Source organism: Manacus candei, unplaced genomic scaffold, assembly GCF_025592945.1.
Source record: "Manacus candei isolate 608988 ecotype Guabito, Panama unplaced genomic scaffold, ASM2559294v1 h1tg000113l, whole genome shotgun sequence".
In the NCBI taxonomy this organism is placed as follows: domain Eukaryota; kingdom Metazoa; phylum Chordata; class Aves; order Passeriformes; family Pipridae; genus Manacus; species Manacus candei.
The window spans coordinates 3,360,667-3,385,908 of record NW_026138161.1 but is presented as its reverse complement, the minus strand read 5'-3'; the positions used below and the strand labels follow the sequence as shown (position 1 = coordinate 3,385,908).

The following is a 25,242-nucleotide window of genomic DNA, read 5'->3' as shown; positions in this document are numbered from 1 at the left end:
TTCACAGATGAAAAATAGACCCCAAAATCCACCCGTACCAATGGACTTTTTTCTCCAGTCTCATGATTCAAAGGCCGTGACTCATAATTTTGGGACTTTTGGACCTAGCAAAGTTTATCAGTCCTCCCTGAGACCATCAGAGAGCAGCTGTTTCAGGGCAGGTTTACTCCCTGATACCTACTAGCTTGTCTGGAAAGGGTCTTGGAGCCAGAGGAACAGTTTCATGGCCAGAAGGGCCACCAGGAACCCCAGAAAAGCTCTCATACATGTGAGGCTAAACTATAAAGCTTGTCAAGTCAAAAGGCTGAGGAAAGCACAGGTTTTGGAGCAGAGGCAGTGAAAGTGAGTAGGTGAGAGCAGCTCTGCTTCACACCCTCTTCCTCACACTTTCACACACAAAGCCATCAGGCACTCCTGTTCAATGACTTCCTAAAACTGTCACAGCTTAACTGGTAGCCTTGTTGATGGGAGCTATTTGTATATGGCTTCTGTTAATCAAGTGGCTCATTTGGAAACCCAACTGGCCAAACTTTCTTAATGACTCCTGCTGGAACTACAAAGTCTCCAAAAAGGAGGTGAGAAGTATGACTCCCACGAACAGCTGCTTTCTCCTGCACCAGAGTGCTCATGGATGCCAAAGCACAGCCAAATATCTGCAGATTTGGCAGTGAGGGCTTACACATGGATGAATACTGCTCTGGACTCCCAAAAGAGCAGGCTGGGGTGTTGGGGAGCAGGCTGTTTTAACAAGACAAGGAGCTAGAGCTGAGTGTGTCTAATTGCCAGATTTAAGGAAAATCTGACTTCAAGCAGAAGAACAAAGAAGCACCAAGACTTATGTCAAAACCCACAGGTCTACCCCTTAAAAAAGAGTGCTTTGTTATCCTTTAGACTTTAGGATTTCCCCAGCAGCTACTTAGGACATCTTCCTCCTTATTCTTGGCCTTTGGGCCTTCAAACAGGACACTCCTGCCAAAACTCTGGCACCTGCAATTAGAAACACACTAGGAGCCACAGAAAGCCCACACTAGAGCCATTTTCACCCTCCAAACTACCATGACTCAAAGTCGTCTCTGGGGCAGCAGCTGTTCACCTGGAGTTGCTGGAGATTTCTGTACTGAGGCCATACACCTCACCCTTCAGGGAATGCCAGCACATGGCCATGTGTGACACCTGGACCAATGCGAGGCATCAATAAAGGTCATCAAATCCTAAGCAAGCAGAGGACAACCACAGCCACTCTGTGGTAAAGAGAGGGACTTGTTCTGCAAGGAGGGCATCACCTCCAGAGTTGTGAAGATTGGATCTCATCACCTCGTAGGCAGGCAATGAGATCAGCACATGAGGCATGGCCATGCTGTGGCTTGTGGCATCCCTTGGCTGGCACTCAGCACCTCTGTGCTCCTGGCTCCACAGAGGTTATGGGAACTCTTTTGCTGCCACACAAGAACAGAGCAATGCTGTAGCAGAGTTGGGTAAAGAGTGTGAGTTTTAGTGATCATTCAGTTATCCTACCTTGCAGTATGCAGCTTTGCTTGTTTTAATTTGGCTGTATGGTGCCTGGCTAATGGCTCTGTTTGTTTCTCATGTATTGGTTTGTTTTTATTAAGGGTTGTGTCTACCCAAGCATGGTCCTGCATGCTGTTGGCCTGCCACTGTTGAGCCCAGGCTCTGTCCTCCATCCCTGACCTGTTCTCATCCTGCCAGCCTGTCGTCACCTGGGTCTGTCTTTCCCTGTATGTGGTCTCTGTACTGCCACGGTTCATTCCCACCTTTCACCATCCCACTGTTGCTTTTCCTCCCTCTGTCCCAAGTCAATCAGTGGTTTTCAGACCAGGAGATTCACAAATAGTAGCTCATACCTCTTCTGTCAAGTTCCCATGGAAGCCAGAGGATGCTGGCTCAGCAGCAAATGTCCAGTGCCACCAGGCAGTGACACTTGTAGAGAACGTTTATTCATAACCGAACACATCTAATCAAATTCCCAGATTCACAAGCTTCCCTTCATCCTGAACTGACACTTTCACTGCAACCATGACAGTCATAGGGGTCTCAGGATTTTCCTCCATTCCCAAAATATGTTTGTCTCTTCCATCTCTCTGAAATCCCCCAGTCAGAGCACGGCTTAACTGGATCGCAAAGAGTGAGCATGGACAGGGTGCCAGGAGCAGAAAAGTGCAAAGATAGTGTTGAGCTTTGACCTTGTGATAGTAGATTAATTCTCCCCCTGGGGGAGAATTCTCTCCCAATGTGTGGGAGCTGCTTTGACATGGGAGCTGCACTACTGTGGTAATATCACCAGTACTGAAGAGATTCCTGGGGAAAAACAAAGCAAAAAGATGCCCAAAATAATTTTATGATCTGCCAGACTTAAGTTCACTGACATATTGGTTGTCACAGAAGTCTAGCTAAGTTCCCCTCAACATTTTTTTACTTTTGTCTAAAGTGAATGTGTCTCAGCAGGTAAGATCTGCAAAGCCTTGTGATAACCACTGTGCCTTCTATACTCTAAACAATCCTATTTTTAACAGGGTGCTTAAAGATGGTATTTAACAGTGCTCTGAACTCAGACACATATATTTCCTCCTTGTCCATTTACCATGAAACTCAATTTCTTTGTTCCCTTTTGTCCTATGATTCAACGAATTGGGGAACCTCCATTTTCCTTCTCTGGCCTTTGGGTCTCCTCCTGTAGCTACCAACTCCCATACTGGCAGCAGGGTTTCCCCCTTAAGACCTTAGTCATACCAACAAAAACTGTGACGCTCAAAGATTCCCCTTTGCACCTACACACGTCTCTGATGTCCCTGTAAGCCAACTCACATCTGCTAAATCTGTAGTGTCTTGTCTGAATCCTCAGCTCTGATCTCTCCTGACTCTTTGTACATCTACCACAATGAGCACCTCATTCTTTGTTGGGGCACTTAGGGTCTACCCTGGAAATTATTGGTGTAAAAATCCCAGCTGCTGGATATTTCCCAGTGTCCTGACACTAGACAGCAGCACTATTTGTGTGATCGTGATGAGGCTCTAAGATCAATGGCTCCCTGAGAGGCATAGGAAATGCTGAACCTGAAAGAGCCATCTGCAGTTTCAGACAGAAATCTGTACAGAAGGGAGTGATCAATTCAAATTGTGAGATTTCTGTAAATGTAGAGTCCTGTGTACAGAACTGTGGAAAAGTTCTCAGAAGAAAACCAGTCTTGCCCATTAAATGCTAACAAGCAGAATAAGTAGGTTTCTTTCTTTCTCCCCCTGCCTCCTCCTGGCCACCCTAAACGCCACCCCCCCCCCCATCACAATGAGCTTACTGGAAGTTAAGGAGCTGCTGGTTTAGAGGCAGCAGCAGATCTAGATGGGATTATGGGAAGGGCAGGTTTAAAATAACACCAGATGCACTTTGGTCTTTGGCAAAGTAGTCAAATCCCAAATATTAACTCAGTCTTCATGTTTCTGAGTGCCAGAGATCAGCAGTACTGTGTGAATAAAAGATGGAGAAAAAGAGGGAATGTAGTATATCAAATTAGTCACTATAGACCAGCAGGTAAACTTCACAATTAAATGCCTGCCTTGCTTTTCCAGCAGAGTAAGGATGAGAGGAAAGGCTGGCTGTGAATTCTCCTCAAAAGAAACCCAGCATTCATATTTCTATTGTAATTCTGTATTCATGCCTCATGCACTGCAGTAATAGCTAAATCTAAACTCACAGCAACCTGTATCCTGCCAAAATCCTTCAATCCTAATCTGTCCCTGACTAGAACTAAAGTTGATTTGTAAGAGAAATGTGTTTTTTATAGGCAAGGGAATTCATAAGGAAGACAGGTAGGAAAGACTTCACAATCTGCAGAGAACTCTAGTTAATATAGACCCAACAACACTTTTTTGCTGTTATGTCAATCACAAGGAGATTTAGACTATGGTGAAACATCAACAGCATAAACCCACAGCATGGAGAAGCAGTGACCAAAACAGAACAAAGCAAAATCATGCTAAATAGAAGCAACGCCTTGTCTTGTGGACAGAACACTTACTTTTTTTTTCTTGGTTTGCAGAGGAGATGATGGGGTGCTCCAGCTCCTGCCGTACTCACAGGCTGCTCTGAAAAAACTTCAGGAAGTGTCTAACTTCCCCCACGTGCAGTCATAAGTGACGAGCTAAAAAGAAAGCACATAACTTCACCAGACTCTCCAACTGTGTCACTTTTAGTTGGGTGTGCACAGAAAGAGGCTGACCAGTGCTGTCAGGAGAGCAGCTAGGAGAAGAAGCCTTAAAAAGGAAAGTGTTTGCTGTCAAATTCTGTCGCTTGTACAGGGGTGGGAAGATGCTTTTGTGACTGCCAGACTCTATTTGGGCTCCCGTGCTGAGAGTGCACCTTAATCACTGTGCTGACGTGCCCTGGAGGGACCAGAGACCAATGAACTGCCCCAAACCCTCCTGACTCCTCAGGAGCAGGATGCCTGTGGTAGGTGCTTATTCCTTATTTGTAGAGTGGAGGTAATCACCTGGCTATGTGTGAAATGGCTAGGTATTGAAATAGGTGAAAGCCAGTATCAGAGCCCAATAGAAGGGATGGTGACAGGGAGGAGAGACTATTCTGGTGCCAGCAGCGCTAGAAAAGGCTGAAAATGAGATGGTGGTTTGAGCAGCTTCAAGAAGAAGTGTTCCTTTGCAGGAGTTCCTTATTAGCAAAGAGCATTGATACAAAGGAGCACATGATCTTTGCCAACTGCTCTAGCACAGGCTTTAAGTGAAGGAGGAAGAAGATCCTGATGTTACGTTGCCAGCCCAGACCTTGTTTGTGAGATCTGTTCCAGGTGTTTTTGCAGATGCTGTGTGTGACTCTGCGAAAGTCAGTTATGAACAGATTTATTACGTTTTCAGGCAACTTACCCATCAACTTCTACCAATTCCACTTGCAGTGAGATGCTTAAAGGACCCTGTGAGGGTCTGTCAGTGCTTGCAGGCTGCCGGGGGCTAAGGCAGAGCAGGGTGGAACTGGGTGGTAACCTAAGGCAAGCAGAGTACTGAAGTTACTTTTGATATCTGTATTGAAAACAAAACATTTCTGCTGAAAAAAATTAAAGAAATACTTAGAATGTACTTTCATTCTGGTCTGAAGAAGTTACTTTCGTTACATTTTGCTAGAGAGGGTCTCTGGGGATGAGTCTTTCTGTGAAGAGCAATTTATTCTCTGGATCCAGAAGGAACTGAGGAAGAAGAAGCTGAAGCCAGTTTCCATCTGCAGAGGAAAACAGGTGAAATTTCTGTCTGTATCAGCTCAACCTGACTGGGCATAGGGCTGGAACCAGTCTGTGCACACGTGGTTTCACCTTGGTCCTCCTCTGTGTAGAGAACAAACCCAAAGGAAAACAGAAAGAAGGACGGAATGACATTTCTGAGACGACTAGAGCTGATTTCCTCTGTAGGTGACCATTCTTCATTTAGAGATGTGGGTCAGAAAAGAGCAAAGTACTCTCAGACCTCAAGAACTGGAGTTTTCATAGAGACCAGTGGGCTACCCTAGGGTATTTTTGATGTCACAGTTCCCATTTGGATGTAGCCAACTGTGGAGTCAAATACCTGCCTGATTATTCTCTTACTGATGTAGGGTTTGGGATAGTCAGAGGCATGTGCATTTTCCAACTAAATTTCATAATGAAACACTGAAAATTGCATGGTCTTCCATAGGGAAATGGAAGATGACACCTCTCTGTGCCCTTGAATCTTCCAGTCAAACCTGAAAGGTGTTACTACTTAGAGTCACTGCTGCTTCATTCTTCTCTCAGTACAGCCACAGCCACCCACAACCATTGCCCTGCAAGCTGAAGACTGATGCCAAGATATCAAAAAAACTTTGACTAGATCTTCTGTGACTGAGACGAACACAGACTTAGAGCTTCCGTGGGTGGCAAAACTAAACCAAACAGACAAAGTAAGTTTAGTCTGTATTTGGTAGAGGTAATGCAAGCAGTACAGTAATATAAATTCTGGCCTACTACTCATATTGTAGTGATGTCATATCCAGGCAGTGAAAAAAGATCAGATAAAGAACCATTTATAGCAGAAGGCAGAAACCCTCTGGCCTCTGTCTAAATCCAATAGAAGTAAATGGATATGTTTCTTTTAGCTTCATTGAGTTTAGATTGAGCAGTTAAAGAATATTTCTTTCTACCATATAATTTCTGCATGCTATTCAGCCAATTGCCTTTGTGGTAGCATGTTTAAGCAAGTTAAGCTGCAGAGATGTCTTCTCTGCACTCTTGATCATTTTGCTATTGAGGCAGAGTGACTGTCCAAAGAATAAAAGAAAAAAAGAATCCATCCTTTTTTTAACTCAGTGCTGCATAACAGAGAACATTTGTGGGGATTTTCACAGCACTGTGATAGAGAAATTGCTTGTGCACCGTTGACCAGTAAACATAAATAACTGTGGAAGACTGCCAGGGCCCAATGGCTTTGAAAGACTTTCAGATTTGAGTTTTTCACTCACCCTTTTTTTCATTTAGAAACTATCAAGAGAAAAGCTGGTAGGATATTTCTCTCTTCCACTGCATATGAAAATGCTCTGTGTTAATGTTTTCTTCCCCTGGTTGTGACCAATAAGAACCCAGAAATGGAGAAAATTTCAGGTTATCTGCCTCTCCTACCTCCATCTGTAGCTGACACAGACTGATGGTTATATAAAAGCTCTGCAAAAGATTACCCAGGAAGACAATTTTGTACAGTTGTGCATCTTTTCCCAAGGCTCATTTTTCTTGGAAAATGGTAGAATATGGCTTTAAATTTGCAGCATGGGAAGTGCTCACATGGCTTTCTGGCTTCCTGTGCACACCCAGTTCACAGGAGGGAGTGCAGAAACTTTCTTGTTCTGCTGCTGGAAGCAAAACGTGGGAGTTTCAGCTGCTAAGATTTTTGATGCACTGGCTTTTCTACATGTGATGGGTGGGTAGACACAGTCAGATTCCTTCTGGTTAGTCAGGTTGCATAAACGCCTGTATCTCATGTCTGCACTGGAAAATTCTCTTGCTTTAAGTTTGCCTGGTTTTGTGAATGGCATGTGGAAATTTGGTCGTCCTCAGTTTTCACTGGTGCAGTGGTGTACTGTGTGCCTCAGGGGTGGAAATCCACAAAGTGACTGATCGTGCCCTTATTAAGGAAAGATTTCTCACTCCAAAAAGAAAAGCCCTATCACGTTTGGCAGTCCTACCCCTTCATTTATTGGGATTGATGTATTCCCTCCCAGGAGCTCCCTGGCAGAGTGCAGCTTGTTGCCACATGGCAAATGAGAGACCTTTGACTCTACTGACTTCTCTGGGACAACAATAGGTTTGTCCTCTGTGTGGTGAGAGTGAAGAGGTGCCAGTCTGTGCATTGGGGCCCTCGGGACGAGGTGGGGCACACAGAGTTTTTGGGAGATCCTGCTGCCAGTGTCACGGCCGAAGCTGAGACAGCGAATGTGCTGCAGCTCAGTGGATTTGTCTCCATGCTTTGAACTCCACCTCCAAACACGTGTATCTCCAAACATCCCACTCATGCCACACGTGCAGCCTGGGTTGCAGCCTTTTGACAGATATGTCTGGCTTTTTTTCTTGTAAAAACCCCACCTTATACTAGGAAACTCTAACACCCACAGGGGTAAGGAGGTTACAGTTGTTAGAGCAGGGGGAGGAAAAGGGTGCGGTTCAAAGAATACACATTTATAATTTTTTTTACTAATTCAAAGTAGCAGCAGTTCTAGGCCAACAGTTGAAGTTGGTTTAACCTTCACAAACTCGGAGGGAAGTTCAAGCTGGTTTTGCACCCTGTGCAAAGAGCTAATGTGGCTACCCAGAGCTCTTTGCGACTGCAGAGCTCTTATGTTTTTGTTTATTAGATCTGAGGTCAATGTAAAAATTGTGTCAACCATGTAAGGTCGAGGGCCACTATGGGCAAATGAACTCCAGCTCAGCCAGACCCAATACAACAATGTCATAAAATTTGTCCTCCCATTTGAAATCCCTAGGAAGTGGAGTGGCTGAAGGACTGGGAGCTGACATGCATAAAGTGTGTGCCTTGGACAAACCTGGGTTTTGGATCCACCAAATCCCATTCAAACACCATAAATCCAATTTTTTTTTTGTTTACTCCAGCTGTTTTGTGCTTAGCCACCATCATTTTTATCTGTAGCTAGGCTTGACCAAGCTGTGCAGCAGAGATTCAAAGGGTGTCTGGTGTTTATGTTGCATCTGCTCCTTCTGCTACTGTCAGGGACCCTCAATGCCAGCTCTCCATGGCAAAGATTCCAGCAGCCCACCTTGGAGAGCTGCAGCAAGCCCTGGGAGGGTGGGTGGCTTTAGGAAGCTGGTGCCCTGCTAGGGGAAGCTGCCACAGAGCTGGCATGTACTTGTGGGTTATCCCTGGCACGACTACACTGGGGCTCAGTGCCGAGGGGCACCTTAGAAAATGCTGCAGGCAGGAAAGCAGGAAACACTTTGCAGAACAGAGATAACATAGAAAATAATGTTATGTAAATGGTTTGATTTACTGATTTGCACGTACAGGGGCTGACATGTAAGCACACAGGAAAAGGAAACGGGACGGAGGAGGAGTGGGAGGAAAAAGGCAAGAAGACAACAAAACAGGCGGGCAGATTTCACTGGGGACAGGACTTAAGGTCCTGTTTTTTCTCCAGAGCATGATGTGTTGTGGAGGTCTGCAATCACAGATGGACACTGAGAATGTGAGTCCTTTGGTTCAAAAGAATGTCCTTATATATCAAAATGGGCGACTTGCATCATCTTGGGATTCTTCTGCACTGGGAATTCCCTCTTGTATACAGCTGGAATCACCCTGGGCAGGACAGTCCTTGCCTAGATCAAACTGGTCCCTGAGTCACTGATCTGAACTTCAGCAGCTCTGTGTGATGGAGAAGTCACAGAAGAAGTTGTCAGCCCTGTGCTCCATTTCTCAGCTTTTCTCAGAAGCCTCTTTTGCGAGAAGACTTCAGAGGTCTCAGTGATTTCATGTGAGGTGAACCCTCCCACGATATGAGCCTCAGCAAGCAGTGTGATACACACCTCCTGCCAGCAGCAGGCATCTCCATAAGACCATCAGGCAGAACCTCTCTGCACAATTGATTTTTGTGAGCCCTTGCCAGGCTTTTTGTTATTCCCTTGACTGCACCTCAGTGGGGGAGCTGACGGAGCTGTGCAGGCTCTCCTTTACAATTACTTGTTCCTTCATTTGGTCCACTTCCTTTGTGTCACTGACCTCCAGTGGAAAAACTGAGGCTCTTATGTGGGTATGATCTGTATGGATGACACTGTTCTGCAGCAGCCAGGCCGTGGAACCATCTCCTGCAGTTAGATGGTTACCTCTGATGTCTTTTTTGAGGCATCTTCTCTTGAATATTGAGGGATGCTGGTGGGTGTGAAAGACCCCTTCCAGTCTTTGCTAGAATCATAGAATAGAATCATTTGGGCTGGAAAAGACTGCTAACATCATCGAGTCCAACCATTACTACAGCACTCCCAAGGCCACCACTAAACTGTAGCCCCAAGTGCCACAATAAACATAGTTTTTGAACACTTTCAGCAAAATGTTTCAACAAAAAATGTATTGTTATAAGCAACTTAATGCTTCAGAGAAAGGAAAGTATCTGATGAAGGTACGATGTTCAGCCTTCGATTAAAGTGCAAGATTTAGTGGGGCACGTATCTTGAGATATTTGCTTCACCTTTTCTCAGATAAATTCCCTGATACAGTCTGAAAAAGGAAGTATGGCCTTCCTTGAGATTTCTAGGGTATATATACACCCCAAGGAAAAAAATCCAAGCTTTCCCCCCTCCTTTCCCACCAGTCTTTCAGATCCTCTTACTTTGTCATAAAGAGGGAACAAACAACAGAAAAATCTACTGGAAATCACCCTTGAAAATGCTGACTTTTGATCTCTAGCACAATTTTTTCAGTATAAGTATACCTTCCTATATATGTTGGTCTTTGTATAGACATCCAGAACTTTTGTTGGTGTTCAGCAGTTTCCGTTCACTTAAACGATTAATTTACAGCCTGGGAATGTGTTTTTGAAGATGCATTTGTGAACCAACCGTATTAATGGGAAAGATTCTTCAGCATTAAAAGGCATCCCTTCCATCACCTTTTCTCCTGACACTGGCAGCTTCAATCATTTGGTGAATAGAGCTACTCGTGGGAAGACAGACGGTGCAGCTTCACCTGGTGCAGACGCATTTTAACATGTGAAACTGAGGATGGGAAGTCTGTCTGCCCTGCAGTCTGCGGTGTGTGAGTGGAAGCAGGTGGACCTTGACACCACAAAGCTCTGTGTACTCCAGGTTATCCAGATGTGGGATGTTTTTGCATGAAACTTCAGTACAGGCAAACCTGCAGCCTTCAACATTTTAAGAAATGCAAATATTTGATAATTCTCCACCAGCTTTGGTGGAGTATGCTGTCAAAAAATGGGAAGGAAACAGATAACTCAGTTCTGGACTGATATTGTGGTCTCTTTTCATTAATCTAATCTCTTTCTGAGTTCTAGTTTTCTCTGTTTAAAAGACAGCTGTGATATATACTTACTTTGAAGATATTTTGAGATGAGGTGGCAAAAAGAGACCCAGGTATTATTACAAATTAAAAAAAAAAACAAACAACCCCCCAAACCCCTAGATATCTACATGTAATGAACATGCATGATACTCTCATAATTCTACAGGTCTAAATATCAGGACTGACCCGACTGAGCAAAAGTGTCGTGCTGTGTTGTGCCAACATCAACACTCAGGTCCCAGGCAAACAGGATCACTGGCAGGAGAGAGGCAGGTTACAGTCCAGCTGCATCCTGGAGCTCCAGCTTGTGGAATATATATAGCAGATATATGGGTGAAAATAAAACATGTCTTGTTAGGCTCCAAAGTAACAAAAAAAACCCCCACTAATACAAGAACACCCATAAAATCTGACTTCCATTGGTCTGCAATAGCCCTTTCTTGTCCCATCGTGACATCCTGGCACTGCCAGGAATAGGAGGAAAATGCTGAAAGGACAACAGAAGAAAGAAGATGGTCCAGAGACACAAGCAGTGTCTTTGCTCTGCTTTGTTTCAAGATGCCTGAGATGCCTATGTGTCAGTGAGGGCTCTGGGCAGTGATAAACAAGCTCATTTTTTTTCCAGAGAGGTGAACAGGAATATCTGCAGGTAGCTGCAGGAGCTGCCACTGGTATCCTACACGTTTTAGTTGCCCTAGAGAAACGTGACATTGTACAGCCAGGCAGTCTCTTTGCTCAGGACTTCTTTAAAGACCAGGAAAGCAGCTGCCATGGCAGAAGTGTTGGTCATCAGCCTCCGGTTACCCACCTCAGGCGATTCATGTTTCATACATTTTGCTTTGTTGAAAACAGCTGCCTGTACTCTCAGTCAGAGCCCCAGCAGACCCCTCAAAAGAGCTACCTGGGCCTGCCATTCCTATTGAGCCCAGTTTGCAGTAGTTTTTATTTGTGCCACTGCAGTGGACATGCTGCTGTATGGACCAGACCCCCTTTCTTACAGGCACTGCACAAAAGTAGCATAAAACTTGCTACTAGAATGCTGCAAGCTGCAGTTTTACACAGCATCTAAATTACTGTTGGAGCACCACCATGCACTTTTATTGGAAGGGGAAGGTCCATCCCTCTTTGAAAAACAAACAATAGGATGGGTTTTGTTGCCTTGAAATTTTACCTTAAAAAATAATTGATAAAATGGACACAGGGGATACCAGGCCTCTTTCCCTAAAAAGCTTCTTGACAATCCAGAGGCAGAAAAACAGGAGGAGAGAATGTAAGCTGCTGTACTATATATAAAAAGGTCACCTTCTGGTGTTTTCTGTTATTGTTCTGTGGTTCCCCTATAGTGTTTTTTTTGTAAAAAAATTATGAGCCTGTCATGGTAATCTACGATTTGTACACCTACTCCTAGCAATAACATTTTCTGTTAGGACACCATCTTCTATCTCCCTGTTAGAGGGTGTCTTAGTAGAAGCATCAGTGGTAGGACAACAAAACAATAAATAATCAGTTATAATGCCTAAATCCTTTTGAAAAATGGTAACAGCATGCTGATATTTGCTCTTCAAAGTCTAATCCATTATTTGGGAATGAAGAGGAGCAACCTCTGACAGTTTAAAACCTTATCAAGCTCAATCACAAAATCAAATTAAAAGCTGCGTTCAAATGTAACTTAATTTATGAAGTGAATTATTACTTCATTGAATAAGAAATTTAAAATAGTTTAAAATGAAAAATCAGATTCTATCAGCTCTCGGTCTTTCTTCGTAAACACCAGATTACAAGTAGTCCCTAATTCTATGTCTGCTACTGAATTTCAGTTTACTTTATTTTAGCATATTTGAATGGCGTTTGTTTATGGTATAACTAATGGGAAATTCCAGATGGAAAGGAGGAGTTAGTACATAAAAAGCCGGACTCTGAGCTTTTCTTCTAAGCTTTGGTTTTCTTCTGAGAATGAAAAAACAAACCAGCAACAATTCCCTTTTACCAGTGCTTTTTCATCTGGCTGTGTGGGTGGTATGTTGAAATAATAGTTTGGTGGAGATTAAAGAAAGTGTGACTGCTGTGTAACTTCTATCAGAAGGGGGAATCCCAGCTCTTTAAAGAGGGTGCACAACGAGACATGAGTAGTGTTATTATGGGGTTCAAAAGAAAAACCAGCCCAAACAACCCCCTTCTCATAAAACCTCCCTTAGATTTCCAGTGTGTGTGCAGAAGTGGGCCAGGTCTGTGACCGGGGAGATCTCTGCCAGTGTTGATGTGTGTGGCTGCTGGGTCTGGGCTCTGTGTTGAGTCTGAATCACCCTGGGTTAAAGCCCCCACTGCAGAGATGGGCAGCCGTGCTCTGGAGGTGCAGAGAATGGAGACCCCACCAGTCCCCTGACGTGTCTGGTCACTTCCAATGGTATTTCACCCCAGTTATCAAAGAGCACTGCTGAGAACTGTCTCCTTTCTTCCAGGCTGGACCCAGCAGAAGCCAGGGCTTTGTTTATACAAAAGTAATACACCTGTTTAATACATAAGGAACACACCTGTTTTAGCCTTCCCACCTAAAGTAAAGCAGTCTTTAGTTCCTGGTGTTTTCTTCCATATAAGTTCAAGGTACAAAAAAAGGCATAACTCCTGAGAGCCATTCTTAGTAGACACTTACTATGAATACCCTCTTTCTAGCCCGTATCTAACCCACAATCTGTTTCCTCTCCTCAGAAATCACATTTTTTATCACTGGTGTCCCTAGATACCTACAGTTGAGTCTTCCTACATGCCAGTGCTGAGCAGTAAAGCACCTCAGCAGTCTCACTTTTATCCCTGGTAAAATTATGGAGAATAATCTGGGAGTTGCTGAAAAACGCCTGGAAGACAGGACAGTCACTGATCACAGCCAGCGCAGGTTCATGAGGGGAAAGTCCTGCTTGACAAATTTAATTTCCTTTTATGACAAGGTAATCAGTCATAATAATAATCCTTGATCAAGGAAAGCCAGTTGATGTAATCTTTTTGGATTTCAGTAAAGTTTTTGATGCTGTCTCTCATGGGATCATTCTGGACAAAATGTCCAGCAAATACCTGGATAAAAACATACATATGACTCCCCAGCCAGTGGTGGGTACCAGTCTGTGCCTGTGAGTTCCTCTGAGGATTTTGGTTGCTCTGGAGAGAAGACACGATGAAGAGAAGAGGGGTGGAAGAGGGTGAGGCCTGTACCTCTCCCACCAAAAGCAGGCCAAGTCTATGGAAAATTACATCTACGTTTCGTAAGGAAAGTGATTGGGGAACTGACCCAGAGACTGGGGAACTCGGCTCTCAGAAGGAAGTCCCAGTCCCTGGTGCTGAGGCTATTTTTGTCTTTTGACAGACAACTGTAGTGGATCAAATGGAAAAACACTCCTGACAGCTGGGTCTGAAACACGCCTGCTGCCCATGCACCCTGCTAAAGGTCATGCTCAAGGCCAGACCTGTGCTGGCACAGCTAGGAGACTGTGCTGATAGCTAGAAACTCAAGAAACAAGTGGTGTTTTGTGAAAATATTTGTGCAATTAGCCTACACACAGTCACAGTAGACCGAGAAGTGATTTAATGTGATGGATAAAGCAAATAAAAGACCAAAGTGCAGAGTGAGTCCCGGACCTCACAGAGGATGGGGTTTGCTCTGGTCTTTGCAGATCACTGTTCCAGGTGGTTGGTTCATGGTTTCCTCTTTTCAGATTCCTTTGAAGAGTACACACATAGAAAGACAGACATGCAGACAACAGAAGACAGTAAGAGTGGCTTTACTGGGTAACCAAAGGTTTGCCTAGTTCAAGGTCCCATCTGAAGCAGTGGCTAAAAGCAGCCCCTGGGGAGAAGTGGTGTCCTGGGGGCAGCACACGGTGTCGTCTGCCCAAAGCTGCCCCGTGACTCCACAAGTCTACACATCAGAGACCATTTCATCAGGGATCTTTCTAGTGCTATGTATGAATGCGAAAAGATAAAATCGTTTTGCTACATCTCTGCCTGCTTATAACACCATATACACACACTCATGGACTTATTTCCTTTTCTCATAGGGCTGTACCGGGAGCCCATGCTGTGGTCATTCACTGGTATTCGAAATCTCTCACTTCTTCAGCTCTCATATCAGTTATGGAATCATTTTTAGTGTTTTACAGGACACAGCCTTGTTCCCTGGTACAGCATCTGATGCCTTGGAAAATCCTGAATCTGTCATGTCTGGGCTGGACTCATCAAAGCTGGAACTCAGTCTGGAAAATAATTCTTGTTCTTTGAAGGATGCCAGTCATCGTTTACTGCTCTCTCACCCTTAGCTCACAGCTGTTTGCATCTGTCTCTTCTATTTGGCTGTCCTTACCAGGTTCATCCTCTTTACCTTTTTGGACTATTGGTACACTATGAGCCCTTCTTTAAATGGAAGTGAGAGAGAGATCATGTCATCTCTTTCAGGAATGTTGATTAGCCATAGTCCTCATTTTAAATATTTTTTTCCTATTAGACCTTGTTTATGAGCCACTTGAAATTACTGAGCAAAAATGTCAATCAGCAACCCCATGTTACACCTGCACACAGTCTGACTTCTTTCTGAATGCAGACAAAAATCTATTAAATTCTCTCCTTTTTTACATTACCATTAATTTTACTACCTCTCTCTATTGATATGCTCACACTACTGTTAAGCTACTTTTGTCCTTAGTAGATTTTTTCCTCTGTTCTGGGGTGTTTCCAGAGAGTTCTAATTTCACTTACTAATTTCTCCCACATAGTTATTTCTATTTGATATTAACTGGCAACTGTTTCCCACTTTCACAGCTGTGATAGATCACTTTTCTGTTTCACATTTATTCCTTCACTTTGTCGCCAAACCAGGATGAGATTTTTTGCATGATCTGTTTGCACTCTTGACTTGGAAATCCCGTCTTTTTGACCATCTGATAAACCCTCATCAAAGGCCTGAACTTTCATTCAGATTTTTCTACCCACATTTTTTCTACCAGTGAATCTGGATAGTAATTTTCCTTTGAGTTAGAGAACTTACCTTTTTAATGCTGAGTGTTTAGGGCAGACATATAATCAGGCCACAATCATAATGTCTGGTATTCAGAGATCAACAAACTCTCTACCCAGCACTTGGTTCACCATGGCATGTTGTAAAGAATGATCTCACCGTGGCTGCATACCTCATGGGTTAGAGAATTCACCTGTATCACCAAAATGCTACTTTTTATTGGCTGCCTACATCTCTAGCTCATGCCTCCCACTTGAAATCCTCTGTGCATACAGAACTCTTCTTTCCACAAACTGGATGAGGATTTAATGAAGAGTGAGTTTAGGGAAAAACTCACCCTGCTTTTTGACTTTCTGACGTTGTTTGATGGTCTGATATACGGATCATTCCACAGATATTCTTCCTCTTCTGCTGAGCATCTTGTAAATCTGACTTTTCAGCCCCCAAGTCCATGGTGGTGCTATACAGAACTGCCCTGAGTCCGCCCTTCCTAATGAAGTTTTACTTCAGTGATCAGGAAAGCCATGTCACCAGGCTTCCGTGACATCAGCTGTGTCAAATTCCTTCACAAGTAACATAACTTTCTGTTCCTCTCATTTGTTACCAATTCTTTTAGCATGCATACAAATGACCACAAATTCTCATTTTTTCTCATTCAGTCCTGCCAAGTTGCTATCTGTGTGTGGAGTTGTGTGACACACTCTTTCTTGGCATTGTGTGTAGTGTTGCTGGTCTAACCAACCCTATATGGCACCCCTAAAAGTGTGGGGAACCTGCATGTGACAGTATTTTTTTCTGTTTCTGATGTTACCCCTCTTCCTCAAGGACAGGAGACAAGCAAAAGCAAATCTGTTGTGCTGGCCATGTACAGCTTATTGTTGTTCTGCTTTGCTTTGGTTCACCAGAATATCAGTCAAATCTTTTTTTGTGATCAGTCTGTTATTTCATGTCAGCTCTAGCTGGATGAAAACATGAAAGGCCTTAATGCTCATGAGAAAATCTTTAGTTTCAGGATGTTAGAAGATGAGTTTTGCTGATCTGTTGATATTCATGCGAACATCAACAAGTGAAACTGCTCGTGGATCACATCCCTCTTACAACAATGAAAAATGAAACATCATCTACAGTATCTGGGTTGAGGGAAGGTGGTTGTGAGACAAGCTGTTGTGGTGGGAATGTCAGAAAGAGGAAAGGAATAGAGTAAGAGACAGTAATTGCAAGTGAGTGTACATTTGAGAAAGTAAGAAACAGCATGAGCCAGACAGCTTCCCACTTTGAGAGCTGCTGCAGGATGTGGCAGGGCAGTGCAGTGCCCAGCAGCACAGTCCCAGCTCCTGTCTCCCAGCTCCCATCCCATTGCAGGGTGGCCAAGTCCACCCAGGACTCACCCAGGTGGAGGAAATGTCCTCGCTTCTGGCTGCAGATCCTAAAATGGGCTGGGAGAGCTACTGCAGGGCTTTAAGGAAGAGAACACAGGAGCTCCCCCCAGGAGAAAGGAGAGCATCTTGTGATGGCCTTGAGCTTTGTGGGGTTTTCCTCTGTCCCTGGGGCTGATGGCCCCATAATATCTTCCCACTGACTCAGAGAATTTCCTGAGACTATGCTGAGAACTCTCCCTTGCACAGATCAAAACTGGTTTGTGGTTGGTTTTTTTTTGAGCATCAAAAACGCAAAAGAAATTTTCTAGGTCCTCTCTGTCTGTCTGGGAAATGGAGTAAGTCACTGAGAAAGCATGTGTCAGAGGGGAACTGGGTTGCCTGTCTGTCTGCCTACTTGTCTGTCCCCAGGCAGGATGTCCTGGACGGTTGGAAAACTAGGTAGAGGTGCAAAATCCTAACAGCTACAGCCAGGGCTGTCACCACCTGGCCACCTCACCGGGGTCACAACTCCAGGTCCAAAAGGCTACATGAGAGGCAGTCTAAATGCAGCCCTGCTTTTGGAAGGAAAGATAACTTTTAATACTTAAAAGTAAAAATTCTATCTTTTACTTATTAAAAGTTTCACCTCTTTAGTGCTTTGCTGCTTTACTTCTTTACTGCTCATGGATAATCACTGCAGCCCCTCACAGATGTAGGTACCTTCTCTCCTCATGGACATGTATTTGCTTCCATGTGTCTGAAAGACAGAGCCTGGATTCTCACACGTGGAAGAGCACAACTGTGCCTGGGAAGCCACCTGGGAGGAAACCTCACACTGGGCCAGGAGCAGCTCGACAGAGTTACCTCCTGCTGATATCAAGCTGCTTTCAATTTTTTTCTTGGCTATTTATTAAATACCCTCAAATAAATACCCTTAAATACCCACGTCGAGATATTGTCCTTGTGTGACTGAAGGGATCTCACACACTTCCACACAGAGGACTCAGAGGTGGCACAGAAAAGCTGTCACAATGCAGTGATTTGAAGAGAACCTTTCAAATCTTATGCAGTCAGGATTTTGTCTTTTTCTTGAGTCACTCAATGTAAAACTATTCGAGTTACCCAGGGATAAAGAAAGTTATCAAAGAGTTTAAAAGAGGCGAATTCAGACATGCCTTGACTGTGCAGGCTGCACATCCAGCCTCTTTTCTTGTAGAAGGAATGTAGCTGTTTCCACATTGAAATAAAGAACATGACTAAGATGCAGTGTGTTTGAATAATAAAGCAACCCAGTCTGGGCCCCACTGAGTTTTAAAGCAAGACTGAGCTTGTAACATGTGGCTTCGAAGCCTCTGACTGATAGGTGATTTTTTGTCTGAACCTCTCAAACCATAGGAATTCAGGAATGGCCCAGGCTGACTACAAATTGTGGTTCTGCAGAATGTCATCCTCAAGGCATAGAATCATAGAATAGTTTGGGTTGGAAGAGACCTTAAAGATCATCTAGTTTAACCCCCCTTCCATGGGCAGGGACACCTCTTACTAGACCAGGTTGCTCAAAGTCCCATCCAGCCTGGCATGGGACATGACTCTGTTCTCACTGAGCCATCAGTCTGCTCCACTCCTCTCATGGTTGTACCTGGCTGGATGACCTTGGTCTTGGGAAATGCTCCGTCTTGGCAGGGAAAATGTCTGAGATTGCGAATACAACCATGCATCAGCTTCCCATGGTTTGTCCTAGACTTTTAGAGCTGGTAGGTGGTCTCATCTCACCCAAGATTTTGTAGAGACTTTGTTTTCCCCAACTCAGTCAATATATTTTTCCTAAACCACCAGCAGCACCACCACCATAAACGAATAAACAAATAGTCCTGCATCCCTAAAGCAGATCAATTATTCAGGGTTCTTCCTGGGTATAAAATCTTTGGAGCAGTGACATTTAGGAGGCTGTGGATCAGCTACTTTGCAGTGTCATGAAAATTTCATGCTGTCTTGGCAAGGAAGTTAGTGAGTCAGGCAAATGAGCTCTTTTGCTGTCTCCCTGACCTGGATACAGACATACACAGTTTCAGATTACTGCTGTGGGTGTATGGCTCAGAGAGGGAGAGACCCAAGTGCATTTAGACCTTTGACATCCAAGGGTCTGAGTTTCAGATGAGCAACACCCTTAGGGATGTTTTGAAAATTTCAGCCCTGGTGGCCCTAAAATAAAAATAAAATAAAATAAAATTAGAAAAAAAAAGAAAAAAAGAAAAAGAAAAAAAAAGCCTTACAGATGAGTTGTTGGTTTCTAAATGCAAAGGTTCAAGTCATGCACTGAACATCCACCTCAGAGTAACTTTATTGACCTGCTGGCACTCACTCCTCCTGCTCCTGGCCACTGCTGCTACAGCCAGCAGCACTGTCCCAAGGCAGTGTGTCTCACCTGGTCTGCAAAGTATGGCTGGAGGAGTGGGAACAGAAAATGTGTCAGCTAGTTGCTGCAGTTTTGAAGTTTAAAAAAAGCCAAGAGTGGGGGAAATGGAGGAAAAGAAAGAAGAAAAACCAAAGCAGGAGACCCAGCAGGCAGGTTTAGTGACAGCAGAACCTAATTAGTACAAAGGGAGAACCAGAATTTTTGACTCGCTTACAGCTTGGTTACACCAACTCCTCTCTACTGTGTTGCTTTATTTTCTGCAGCCCCGCCTGTGTTCCTGGCTGTCGCACTCCCACGCTCTCCTGCAAGGCATCAGGACCAGTTCATTCACCTCGAAAATCTTCTCTGCTTCTCCAACGAGCTTCTGCCAGCCCGGGGATGCTTCAGCCTTGAGCTGAAAGGCTCCTACCGGCTCTCGCCAGACGGTGTCACGCTAATCCCGCGGATGCTCTGCAGCCGGGAGTTTATCTCCCAGCCACAAGCACTGCAGAGGAGGGTGCTGTCCGTCCTGCTGCATCAATGCCTTCTCAAGCTCCGCTTTTTGTACCAATCACACAGCACAGAAGGTGCCATTAAGGCTTTAAAATTTAATGAGCTCTAATAAAACCTCTCCCCGTGATATACAACCCAAGCACAGGCTATGCTGTGGGAAGGTTGCATTTGTGTATGGCTTTATATCTTTCCCTTCGCTCTGTTTTATGTTCTCAATCACTTAAATAGCATTTCTGCATTTTTATGTTGCGGAGTTATTGCAGATTTAACTCCATAAGGATAGGTAGGTGTCTAATTGCCTCCTCTAATATGAGGCATCTGCCCCACCTAACTGTGGTGTTTGTATTCCTGACACCATGATAAATTCAAACCTGCCTAAATCTTGGCTTGGCTGAAATGATCATGCCTAAATCCTGCTTGATGACTTCCCAGGCCACGGAAAAAAATGGGAAATCCATCCTCTCTCCTGATTTGACGAAGAGTTCATCCTCTAAATTTACAGGGTGCAAGAAGCTCTATAAGTGGCTATATCCCATAAGCTTTCTAAGTGCACCAGTAATCTACACTGGAAACAGATGCCACTGGTCTAAGCCTTCTCTCAGGCTGTTGGAAACCCAGACTGAACTTCTATTTCCTATGGTTTATGCAGAGCCTCCCACGTCTTGAAAAAGTGCTGTGAGCATCCAACTGTTAGATCCTCCAGGGTCTGGTCTCAAAGTCTCCTGCTGAAGCTGTTCCATGTGGTATAAATAATTAAACATTCGTTGGACCAGAGAGAAGAAGTGAAAGATGGACTATCCAGCCCCAGAGTCAGGACACTCATGGATGTAATGTGGGAAAGTCAAGTTACAGGTTCCTGCTCCAGTGAACAGCTAACTAGCAGCACAAGCTGGACCAGCTCCAACAGGAGAGCCTGAGACCCCCCATTCCCAAGGCCATCCAAGGCCTGTTCGTTTGGGCATTTCCCTGAAACAGAGGAGAAAGAAAATCAAGAGCAACCTGAAAAATCTGGAAGCACCTAAACTGCTGATACAAGAGCTGAGATGTCTCTGTGGGAAGAACCTGAACTACCTCACATAGAGGCTGAGAGATGAGCTGGATGAGAAGGTTCCATCCAGCCCTGTGTCTGCCTCCAGCCTTGGCTGAAGGCAGCTTCTGATGAAAGAGAAAAAACACAGGGTAAATCTTTAATGACACCTCCCTAGGACACATGTTGGACCACCAGAAGTGATGATTTTCTCAAGTGGATAAAAACACCTGGTCACCTCTCCTGTGTTCTCCATAATTTATTGTTGTGCCTTACCCAGTTGGCTTATTTCCTATGAACTTAAGCCCCTTACTTTTCTTAGATGTACTGTTTTTCACCTGATGCTTTTCTTTAATGACCTGGTTGTGCAAGAGCATCTGAAGCGATTTTATTTAGTCTCAGATTGGTTTTGCTCATTTTTCAAAAAGAAAGGGGAAAGGAAAAAAGTGTTTCTTTTTGAAACAAGCTTCCATCAAAGGACCTCTCAATTCCCCAGTCTCTTGCACCAATTTTAAAGTGGAAGCAAGGTGTGGAAAGAGAGTCAGTATCTTCCCTCAGATATATTTAGACAGAAAGGTAAGTGTCCAGGTCTTGACTGGTCCTGGTCTGAAGAAGAAAACTCCGGGCTAAGTTTAGCAGCTTCTATTTCAGACCTGAAAAACTGTGGGAGTATCTGAATTTATCCAGATTAGTAGTTGAGCTAATGAAAAATATTTCTTTGCAGACCTTTCCCAAAGGATATCCTTAGATCATCTCAGCTGGCTGTGACACTCAGCCGAAGTGAGTGGAGCTGCACAGGTGTTAAAACTCAATAGTACACAGAAGACCAAGGCTCTCATGTAGGCTCCTTGTTAGGAGGGTTTTAAAGCACCTTTAAACATGTTTGCAATTCCCCCGACTTCAAGTCAAAGCTCCTTGCTTAACACATTAAAAGGTGGAATGACTTAGCTTTGGAAGCCCTGGAGACTTCAGGGAGAAGTCGTTTGACCTCCTTGTGCCTCAATCCATCCAGAACAGGAGAGTGAAAAATAAACAGCACCTCATCAAAAAAAGAAATAGACAGTGTGACTGACTTAAGCTTGCCTGGGTAAATAAATTACAAAGCCATAAAACTGCTTGAGGAGCTGCTTTGCACCTTTGAAACAACACCCACTTTAGGCAGTCTCTAAACACATCGCGCTGGGGGTGACACGGAGTAATCACCAAGGAGCTGTTACTGTTATCTACCTCTCAAGTCCCCATACATTCTTCCCAGGCTCGTGCCTGAGCTCAGGAGAAAGTACAAACCAGTGATGAGAGGTCCCAATAAACACCAAAAGAGACTGATTTACCTATGAGGTTTCCCAGCTGTTCTTGGCACACAAAAGCATCCCAAGCCCAAATTTATACCCACGTCCTTCTCCATAACCAGAGGACTCACCTTGATGGTTGAGCTACCTGGGGCATTTAGATGCTGCTGCTCTCAACCCTGTTTGCTGCAATGTCCTGTATTTCCTTGGTAAATAGCAGGCTGGCATGAATAGTCAGACTGGGTGATGTTGGAGTTACATTGATGATCCTTAGGGTTTCTTCCAACTCAGGATATTCTATGATTCTATAAATAAGGAGAAAAACAGCCAAGGACTGCTGGGAGAAGTGTCAGAGGAATGATCTGGGATCTTGAAGATTAAAAGAAATGGCCAACAAAACAAAGTTTGGTGCTAGTATGGGTCTATTTAAGCATTGAGGTGACAGAATTCATCTGAATGAAAGTCAGTGCCTCTATTTCAGCACCAAATCTGAATGCAGAGTGAAAAAGCCCCATGGCTGTAAAAGCAAAAACTGTCTCTAGAAATGTATTTGTAGGGAGTTCACCATGAATGGGGATTGTTACTAATATAACAGGAATCAAAATGGGGAAAGACTCCATAAACTGCACAGCCAGATGAACCATGATCCTCTGCCACACTACTACTTCCAAAGTAAACCAAATGCACAGCATCCCATCAAAAAGAGCAACCTTCAGCTCCTTGCCCAGTGCTGCATGGATTATCTGCCCTTGGATTACCTGCCTGTGACCTGAAATTCTCATCCTGCCCATTCCCTCACCCCTTGATAACCTCTGTCTTTGGGAATGCAACCTGCCATGGGTCACACGAAGAGATTACAGCCTAGACATTTAAGCTACATCAACACCTGTCCCCATGCTGTGTCCTAAAGACAGATGGGATGGCAGTAGGATGTTTCCTCCTGTGTGTAAACAGAAACCTTCCTGACAGATCATGGTCTCATCAAAGAGAAGGTGCAAACTTGCTTTTCAATAGTTGTAGAATCAGTGCTTAACTAACATGGGACTGGTGAGGAAAGATACAGTTTCTTGGCGTGGTCTTTCTACACTGCCTTTAAATTCTTGTGTAATTAAAAAGAAGCGAGGAAAAAAAACCCAAACCACAACAAGCACCACTTTTTACTGCTTGCCCTATGCTTAATGAAGTCCTAAAGATTAGAGAACTGCACAGACAAGACACCTGAGCATGGCAGACCGGAGTTTATGGGCTGTATCCAGCCTGCTGCTGGCACTGCACACAGTCAACTGCTGCATTATGTGGCTGCAGGAGATCTGTAAGTGATTCAGGTCACTTATTATCCAGGACAGTGAGGCTTTGGTACAGTGAGTGGAGAAAACAACCTTGGCACTTACATTAGGTACCCAAATGCCCTTTGTCTTGAGCAGGAGGTGTGATTTTGTGTGTGTTGTCAGCTCCCCTCCCTTCCCTTTAACCGTGTGAAAGGCTCTGTCACAAACAAATGCTGTGAGATTAGGATAGAGTTGTGTCTTTGTTTTTAAGTATCTAAGCAGATGTATCGTATCTCTGAGCAAGACGAGTTTGAGATGCATTTGAAAAGCAGCAAACTGGTAATCTCTGCTAGGCAGGATCGTTTGAAGGGCAATCACATTTATTATTTCATTTTACTGTTTAGTATTGCATTTGTTGTTCATCTTGAGGGGGGCATTTATTGAGGGAAGTGCAGCAAAAGCCCAGGATTCCAGACAGAGAGGGTAACTTAGATTTCCATGATACAAATATTCTCCTACATACAGTGCAGCGAAAGGAGCTGTTCACTCAGGATGAGTGAAAGTATTTTGTTGGCCTCCTCTCACGACAACTCATCTCGGGCCAGACCCTGTGGGCTCTTGCTCAGATGGGTTTCTTGATGCTATCAGTAACAGCAACATACCTGCAAATGTCTTAGAGGTACAAACCTTGGCCAAGACACCCCAGGAACCCGTGGAGTTACCCTGACACACACTCTGTTTTCCAGCTGGAGCTTTTTGAGTAATCTGGATGACTTTATGGGCAGATTTCCTCAGGCTTATACGTGCTGAGCTGTATTTAATGGGACATTTTGGAGAGTGAGAGGCTGTTCAGTCTGGGAAGGGACTTGGGACTGGCCGTGACTTGGAAATATCCTGTACAGTTAAGATCTGCACACTCCAGTGAGATAGTTAATGTGGTTAAAATCAAGGGGCTGTGCTAATTTACCTCAGCTGAAGCCTGCAGTTCATATGGCTTTTCAGTACTTCCTTCAAACTATTAATTCCACCGTTTAACTGCAAACAAACTGACTGATGGATCAGTTAAAGAAAAATCTACTGTAAAGGGTCAAGGATTTAACCTGTACTATCTCTATTACTCCCATGCAGATCTTTCAAACCAGTTATTTGCATATGTTAAAATCTAATTTGAATTGTTCCTCACATAGAACTAGGTAGGCTTTTTTTTTTTTAATGAGAGATGTAACTTCAGGGCACTATTACATTCTAATTAAAAATCAGTCAAAAGCACCCTTTTCTTAGTGTTTGTGCCTGCAGCAACACTTCCACTGTGGTATCAAAAGCTCAGTTCATTACTTCTTAATTAATTTTGCCTTGAGAAGCTCTAAGTTCTCAGAGGACTTGTTGGATTTTTAGAGTGTTGTCTACATAGCATTTGCTTGTACATAGTGGCCACGACATTCAGATCAGGAATCCTTACCCATGTAATCCAATTTGATACAATGGCTGCAGCTTGCCAGCTTTTGGGAATCTGAAAGACCCTTGAAGCTCACAGCACAGAGGATATCCTGCCTGGAGCTACTGGTCTTGTAGGGATTTTCCCATCTCCCTATTCCCAGTGTGCCTATTTTACAGTTGAAAAGGTTGTTTGGGTTGGTTTTTTTTTTTTGATGAAGAAGATCACGATGAATAAGGAAGTAGACTTGTTCCTGACCCCTAGGAAATCTTGTTTGGAAGTTCTTGAGTTGGCCAAGATTCTTTTTCTCTGCCAGACTCCCGAAGAAGTGCGTGTTTTTTTTTCAAGATAAGAATCCTGCAATCATGATCTCCCAGTGTGATTCATTTCCCCTCTTGGCCCGGCTGTGTGCG

General features: G+C 44.0%; 1 protein-coding gene across 2 annotated transcripts in view; it reads right to left on the bottom strand.

Moving 5' to 3' along the window:
* Positions 1–25,242, bottom strand: part of GPR132 (G protein-coupled receptor 132) — a 77,488-nt gene that overhangs the window by 9,627 nt on the left and 42,619 nt on the right. The window contains exon 1 of one of the 2 annotated variants that reach the window (XM_051769987.1): positions 3,312–3,424. The exons of the other annotated variant lie outside the window; for it this stretch is intronic. The gene's annotated coding sequence lies outside the window, so the exon portion shown is untranslated. Of the gene's footprint in view, positions 1–3,311; positions 3,425–25,242 lie in introns of those variants that run through there. 2 annotated transcript variants of the gene reach the window in all.